Here is a 7,156-nt window from a genome sequence, read left to right as displayed (position 1 = left end):
TATCTCCAACCTAGCTGAACTTGACTTGTGTTCATCGGTCGTGGCTGCTAGCAACCACCCGATAGTTGATCGGGCATCAAGGTCGGTTGCTGCCAAAGGCTAGCTGGCACTGCCAGCACATGATCGAGCAGGAGGGTGAGTGCGGAAATAAGAAGCTTTTATTTTTATTTTAGTTTTAATAAGTTACTACAGTACTCGACTCTCTTCCGCACTCGAAGAGCCAACAATCTTTCCGATCCTACTCAAAATTGGGATACAAAGAAAGTGAGCTAGAAAGACATGGACTTAGGGAAAAAGATGTAGCAGGATGAGAAAATAAAAGAAAAATAGTGAAATTAAGGTTCAGGACTGACGGCTCTAACACATTCAAAAGGAGTGATTCATAGGAAGATAAAAGCCATGATTTCTTGATACGAGGACCTTCTTGTAACATGAAAAAGGAGCTAGATGTGCTCCGTGAGGACCAAGTCCATACGGTAACCTTTTATAACATGCCTCATGCACCAGAGCTAGCCATGGAGTATCAAAATTGGTTTTATCTCTAATTAAGTTAAGATAAGAAAAGAATTTATCCCTCATCATAATAACCACATTCAAATTCGGTTTGTTGGAGGCTTTTATCTTAAATGCAGAATCATATCAAAGTGTGCTACATCTGGATGAAGGGTTCTGAACAGATCAGATCCAACATCAACTTCACATTTCATCGCCAAGTTGCATTGTTAGAAGGGTTCATATGAGCTTGAAATTACATCTTTTGTTTTTTTTTTTGTTATTCTTAGACAAAATAAGTCTAAATTATCTTAGTGTTTTATAAATATATTTATATTGATCGTACTTTCTATTTTAGAGGGTTTCCTTATGTTCCATATTTCGACTATTGCTCCTCTATACAATGCAGCCAAAGATTACTTAGTGTAAACCTAAATTTTGACTAACAAACTTCTCATGGAGTTGGTTCTTCCACTTTAATCCTTTTGTTCCTTCTTCTCCACACTTGCAGCCTGCAAATCAAGCTTGCACCCGCAGTGGCGGAATGGCAATGACAGAATGGTACACATTCCTCGCTCGTTCTTGCCATCTAAACATTAGAAGAAGAAGTGAAAATAGGCTCTGAAAGGAAAGAAATTAGAGATCACCACAAACTTTACCCTTCTCTGTACCATTATTTCTTCTGTCAAAAAATTCCATATCATTATGTCACTTCATCTTTGGTCCATGGTCGATGAAGAATTATTGCTCTGAGAAAGAAACGAAGTTGCATGCCATCATACCGGCTTCCACGTTGTCTCTCGACCAATTCAAAAGATTCCATCAAGGAATGAAACCTATAGACAGGACGAAGCATGCTGCCGAGTTCAGAAGCCCCACGTTTCCCAGCTCCTACCATATACGTGACAAAACTTTGCAGTTCTCTTTGTTCCCATATTTTGAACAGATACCTCAGAATCACGCGGCTTTTATCATTCTCTGGCAAGTAGCTTCATCTAATCAGGAATCCAATCCATTCTGTATTATAAGAACAAACGCGATTCCCCTCGCTCTTGTTTCTCACCCGTGAGCACTACGCGTCAAAAAGATTCTCAACACCAGACGCAACGGGCGCAGATAAATGTCTCTCGGTCCTCCTCCCCATCATGGCAGCCCGTGGAAGCAAGTCACGCAACCCACTGACCTAACTTTCCCCGAAAACACAAACACGGAGCCCCAGCAACGAAACCAGGTTCGGTGTCTCGCACAGGTTCCTCCGGAATTCAAACGCCTCTCTTTGACCAGGCTTCGAGTTCTGATGGAAACCTAACTCTCTTCCACCAACCTGGCTCACAGGGCCCAATGACATTCCTTAACAAAGAGCTTCATTAATTGCACGGTCAACTATTAATTCTTCTCCCCGTGCCTCACGTGGAGTCATTCTTCAGGTATTCCTTTTATCTTAAGCACAAAACTCTTGACTCACTACATTGAAACTATCATTGTGAGAAGAACATTACATTACCGTTAAATCGGGGAATAGACTAGAAGGAAAGAAGTCGTCCACTAGCCACAGCTAATACATTTTTTAAAGCACGTTAGTCCATTTGGCAGAAGAAAATAGAGGATGGCTCTTTTTAAAACAAAGATACAGAGAAGAAAAGAAGTAAAGAAAGCAAGTCGTCGTCCACAATATGGAAACAAATTGCAACTCCGTCCCCGGCACGCCCGTTGACGAGGAACCGAGAAGGTAGGTCGGTCGGCCGGTCGGTGTTGGATTTGGTGCCACACAAACACATGGGCCCCACGTTCTAGCCTGACCGCTGTGGGGACCAGTTGGGCAGGGCCGGGCTGAAGTGGGCCGAGACCACCCGGGAGTCGAGAAGCTCCAGGATCGGCGGGAAGTTGACGCAGCGAGGGACCTTGTACTGGTTGATGGACGCCCCCTCGAGATGGCGTAGTCCATGAGCTCTTCGAAGGTTCCTCCCCTCACCACCCTGATCTCCAGCGGCCCGATCGACCCGTCCGCCACCCGGCTCTGCCGGTACACCGAGTTCAGCGCCTCCTCCATCGCCAGGCAGCAACGCTCCATCACCTCCCCACCAGGCGTCCTCCCTTGAGAGCAGTCCTTGACCAGGAGCTCCCAATAGATGATGTAGTGCCCCGGGATGGTCTTGGTGAAGGCGTGGCTCGTGTACTCCACCACGGTGGCGTTGTATGGCTTGAGGAGCTCCGACGCGCTCTCCACCGCTTTCTGGAGCTCCGCCTCGTCGGTCTTGTCCGACTCGATGCTGAGCAGCACGTTCTTCCGCCGCACGAAGCGGAACTGCGGGGCCGCGTTGTGGAAGCCGGTCACCCGGAGGATGTCGCCGACCCGGTACCGGCAGAGCCCCGAGTAGGTGGTGATCACAAGCTCGTACTCTTTGCCGACTTCCACGCGGGCCAGGTCCACGAGCTGGACGTCGCCGTCGCCCTTGCGCGTGGCGGCCAGCTCCAGTGGGAGGAACTCGAAGTAGGCCATGTTGGGCATGATGGTATAGGAGACATCGGAGGGCTTGCACATGGGCCGCAGGTTGAGCCCGAAGTAGCACTCGGAGGAGGCGTACATGGTGCACGCCATCGGGAGACCACCGCTGTAGTGCTCCAAGGTCGGGATGTACTGCGCCATGGCCCCCGTCACGATCACGTCCAGATATTTGGTACTAGGCCAGATCCGGGTTATGATCCCGGCCCACTCCCCCGTCGAGCACTCGGCTCTGACGAACTCGGCCAGCTCTGGGTCGGGCTTCAGGATGTCGGCGACCGAGTCCCGGACCGAAAGGTCGGTGATCTTGGGGCTGAGCGAGCCGGCGGCGATGTCGCGGGCGAGCTCCTCCCAGTGGAGCTGGAGGAAGCGGATGGCGCGGAGGAGGCCGGATGCGAAGACGGCGCCGACGCGGAGGACTTGGAGGCGGTGGAGGAGGCCGCAGAGCATCTGCACGTACATGCTCTGGAAGGAGTCGGCGCAGAGGATGGCGGGGGTAGGGCTGGTGATCACGTTGTAGGGATCGTAGGGGCGGCTCTTGAAGTGCTCGCTCTTGTAGTAGCTCGTCAGCACCGGCCGCGCCAATAGCCCGCCGGGAGTCCTGGTCTCCGACTTCACGAAGTAAAAGTAGAGGGCCTTCCCCTTGTCCAGCCCCGGCACGTAACTGGTATATAGAGTGCCGAACGTAACAAACAATAGTCAGTCTAATGACCCTTATTGTTCTCGTAATTAAATTAATTGATTGGTAAGATAAGACGGAAAGATTTTACTAACAGGTTCATGACAGGAGTGAGAAGGCTGTAGAGGAGCTGCCGGCGGTCCAGCTCTTCTTTGATGGTCGGCATCAGCTTCCGTTCACCGGCCGACGTCCCCGAGCTACAAGACAAAATAATATTAATTAGCACGTTCGAAGCGCAGGTCACTACTTTTCGGCAGCCAAAAAATCTCTACACCAAAATTAGTAGCAATACTTGTAATTAACTAGATAATTAACGAAGACACACCTGGTAAGGAATTCAGAGATAGGGTGGGCTGAGAGAATGGGAGAGCGGTCTCCGTTGGCGATGCGCTGGATCTCCGGCTGGAGGTCCTCATAGGTGACCATGGGGATCTTTGCCTTAAAGGTGGCTCGGTCGGTGGCACCGCCAAGCTTGTACCTCTGGAGGTACTCGGTCTCGGCGTTCCGGCTCAGGATCTCGGCCAGCACCTTCTCCTGGACCGCGTCGGCGTAGGCGGTCATCTCATCGATAAAACGGAGCTTCTCGGCATCTTTCTCGTTCGCGGCCGGGCCGAGGGATGTGGAGGTCGTCGTGGGGATGGTGGTTTCCACGGCCATTTGGTCTACTAATCTTTGCTTGGAATTAGGAGCAGCAGCTGTGATGGAGAGAGAGGGTGCGAATCAGAGGCCGCAACGGGGATGAGAGGGCTCTGGCGAGGATGGAGGGGTATTTATAGGCGGGGGGGGATGGAGAGGTTCGAGATCATGTCACGCGTACCGTCGGATGGTTGCGGGGTCCACCGAACGGACTAACTAGAATGGGCCCATGGACATCGTCAGACGTGTAGTGCTGAGACCAGACACCGTGGGCTCCGCTGTCGCGTCCCTGTCCGGACATAACCGACATCAGGGCCCACCTCTCCTCCACGTAGGCTCCTGCCAGGTCGGCATTTGTTGTCGTCCACCTTGACTCAGTGACATGTGGCGAGCATTGGGCGTCTGGGTTGGTGGACCACGATAGCGATGCGCTTCTGGCGGGCGAGGCAGCTGCGAATCTCAATGGTTGATTACGTAGCCGGGGTTGGACGGACGCCGGAGGTGGAAATATTCGTGCCGGACGTGGCTGGGGACGTCTCTCTTTCTTGCCGGGCGAGAAGTGGAAACCGGCACAACAAAGTCGTGGATGGCTTGTTCTTATCCTTGAACCGTAGCTCGAGATGTATTGGAATTTAAGGCAGGAGAATGGATATAATAGTGTTTATAGCCAAATCAAAGTCGTTCTCTATCCTTGTCAAGATCCGCGGGGGTGTCGATCCAATTGCATTATTTTAAGCATAGTGGCATTTGTTGCTCTAATTAAAGGGATGATACATCATAAGAGGGAATTGGAGTAGCCCGCCTCTAATTTTTGTAATATTATGTGGAAAGGTCTTCAATTGGTGGTTGGAAGTTCGGATCTTAACTAGACACTATTTTAAGGCCGGGCATGTGAGGCATTGATCATTGTATTAGTAAAGCATTTGGATTGTTATTGCATGGCTCATGTGCTGCAGTTTTAAATTAATTGATGCAATGATGGATATTCTATGCTTTTGCGTGTATACATACAATAGATTCTGCCAAAAGCGAAAAGATTTTTCTATGGTTCGCATAGGTCACGATTAAGATTGAAGGAAGCTCATTTTACTCATCAATTGAACAAAAAATAGCTTGTATATATCAACCATCATACTATTAGATGATACCCGATATGCAATAACATCTTTTGTGTTACTTATTGTTGTATTATAAAATTGTATGCATTATTTTACATAATATATGGGAAGAATTATTATGTCCCTGTTTTATAGTGTCTATGCAGCATCATAGGCTTGAAACAAATGAAAGTTATAAATGAATGCATTGATTATCTAATTAAGAGTGATGGAATGAAAACATAGATAACACAAATCAGCAAGTAACACATAGATAACACGAATCAAGGTAGGCCGTCAAAATTAGATACAATAGAGACAATTATCATAAGAGATACATCAATGTAGATAACATTGAAATATCTCAGAGCTGATCACAGCTGATATGGCAGATTGACCAATTAGAGCTAATCACAAAGCTCTCAATTAACCAGTCAAAGCCAGCCACATCGTCAGTCCAGAGGCGTGTGGAGAAGCCTTCAAATTTCAAATTCGTTTTTCAGCTGGCGACACCTCGATCACGATCGCGAGCGATTGTTTTAATCGCATAGACGACATACGTAGAGCGTGATGCTCGACAGTCTGCGCGTGACCTTTGGGATGCGTGATGGGCTACCAAATATGACTGATTTGCATACCCAAATCTCTCGGCGACGGGCACTAACTCTCGCCTATACAAACCAATCTCAAAGGCCCCTTTAGGTAAGTGCTCTTAAGTACTCTTACATCCCTTGTGCTATTGCTCTGCTGCTCTCACAACACCACTATTCCCTGAGAGACTGTTTAACTTAGGCACTGGAGGATCTCTTGCCGAGCACTCTCCGATAAAATTAAGGACTTCTTTGTCTTTACTATTTTAGGTCGGATCCGATGTGGGAGCAAAGGTCCATGCATGATATCCTTTTTCTAGCACCACCTTGGGGGCAACTGTCATTGGAGCCCCCTCAACCCAAACACTTTGACCACCACATCGCCACCTCAGAGGCATATCGTGATATTCGACCAACCTCTACGGTCTGAACAGTCAATCATTCGAGCCCTCTGGCAACTCAGCCAGCTCAGTGTGTTGGTTGAATCAATTCCTAGTGGCAACATATTGGTGCTAGAGGAAAAATCTTGTTCCCACTATCGGAGGTTCTATCAGATGATAGACGACTTACAGTCATGAAGAGCACAGATAGCACCTCGACTGCCCAGCCAAATATGCCAGTAGAATTCGATGATGCTCTATAGAGCCATCAAAGGGCTCCACCTCTACTGGAGCCGCAGCAGGCGCTAGCAGTTACTATCGAAAAGTTTCAACTGCTTGTACAGCGGATTCAGTTGCTGACTATAGTCATCCAGAATCTACAGTAGATGAGCACCAACCTACACCAACAGTAACAACAATAGCCAGCTCACGAGCCATGCAACCATGGAGTTTCGGCGCAGCTGAGCCACCACTCACCTCCTCGTAGTCCAAGGTGGACTCAACAAAGTCATCACTCTCATCCTTGGAGCCCAAGAAGCACCCCTTGTAGCCACCATTCTCATCTGCAAGGCTCTAGAAGAGACCGAAAGCGTCGATCCCTGAGCTTACCATCTTGAAAGGGATCAATGTCTAGTCACTCCTTGCCCTACTAATCTGAGAGGGCCTCCAAGAGGGAGGCCGACCTTGACTGCAAACTTGAGGAGATGGACCTCCGCCTCGAAGCTTAGGAGTTAGGTGGAGCTCACCACCATGCCCTCATTCTTGACGAAGATCATGGA

At 48.8% G+C, this 7,156-nt stretch overlaps 1 pseudogene; it reads right to left on the bottom strand.

Annotated features, from left to right (window-relative positions):
- Positions 1–1,961: 1,961 nt before the first annotated feature.
- On the bottom strand, positions 1,962–4,409 carry LOC120113230 (annotated as a pseudogene).
- Between the last annotated feature and the right edge of the window lie 2,747 nt (positions 4,410–7,156).

The sequence above is a fragment of the Phoenix dactylifera genome, chromosome 15 (genome assembly GCF_009389715.1).
Source record: "Phoenix dactylifera cultivar Barhee BC4 chromosome 15, palm_55x_up_171113_PBpolish2nd_filt_p, whole genome shotgun sequence".
Taxonomy (NCBI): domain Eukaryota; kingdom Viridiplantae; phylum Streptophyta; class Magnoliopsida; order Arecales; family Arecaceae; genus Phoenix; species Phoenix dactylifera.
Note: the sequence above shows the minus strand (reverse complement) of the source record. Positions and strands in the feature narration are given on the sequence as shown.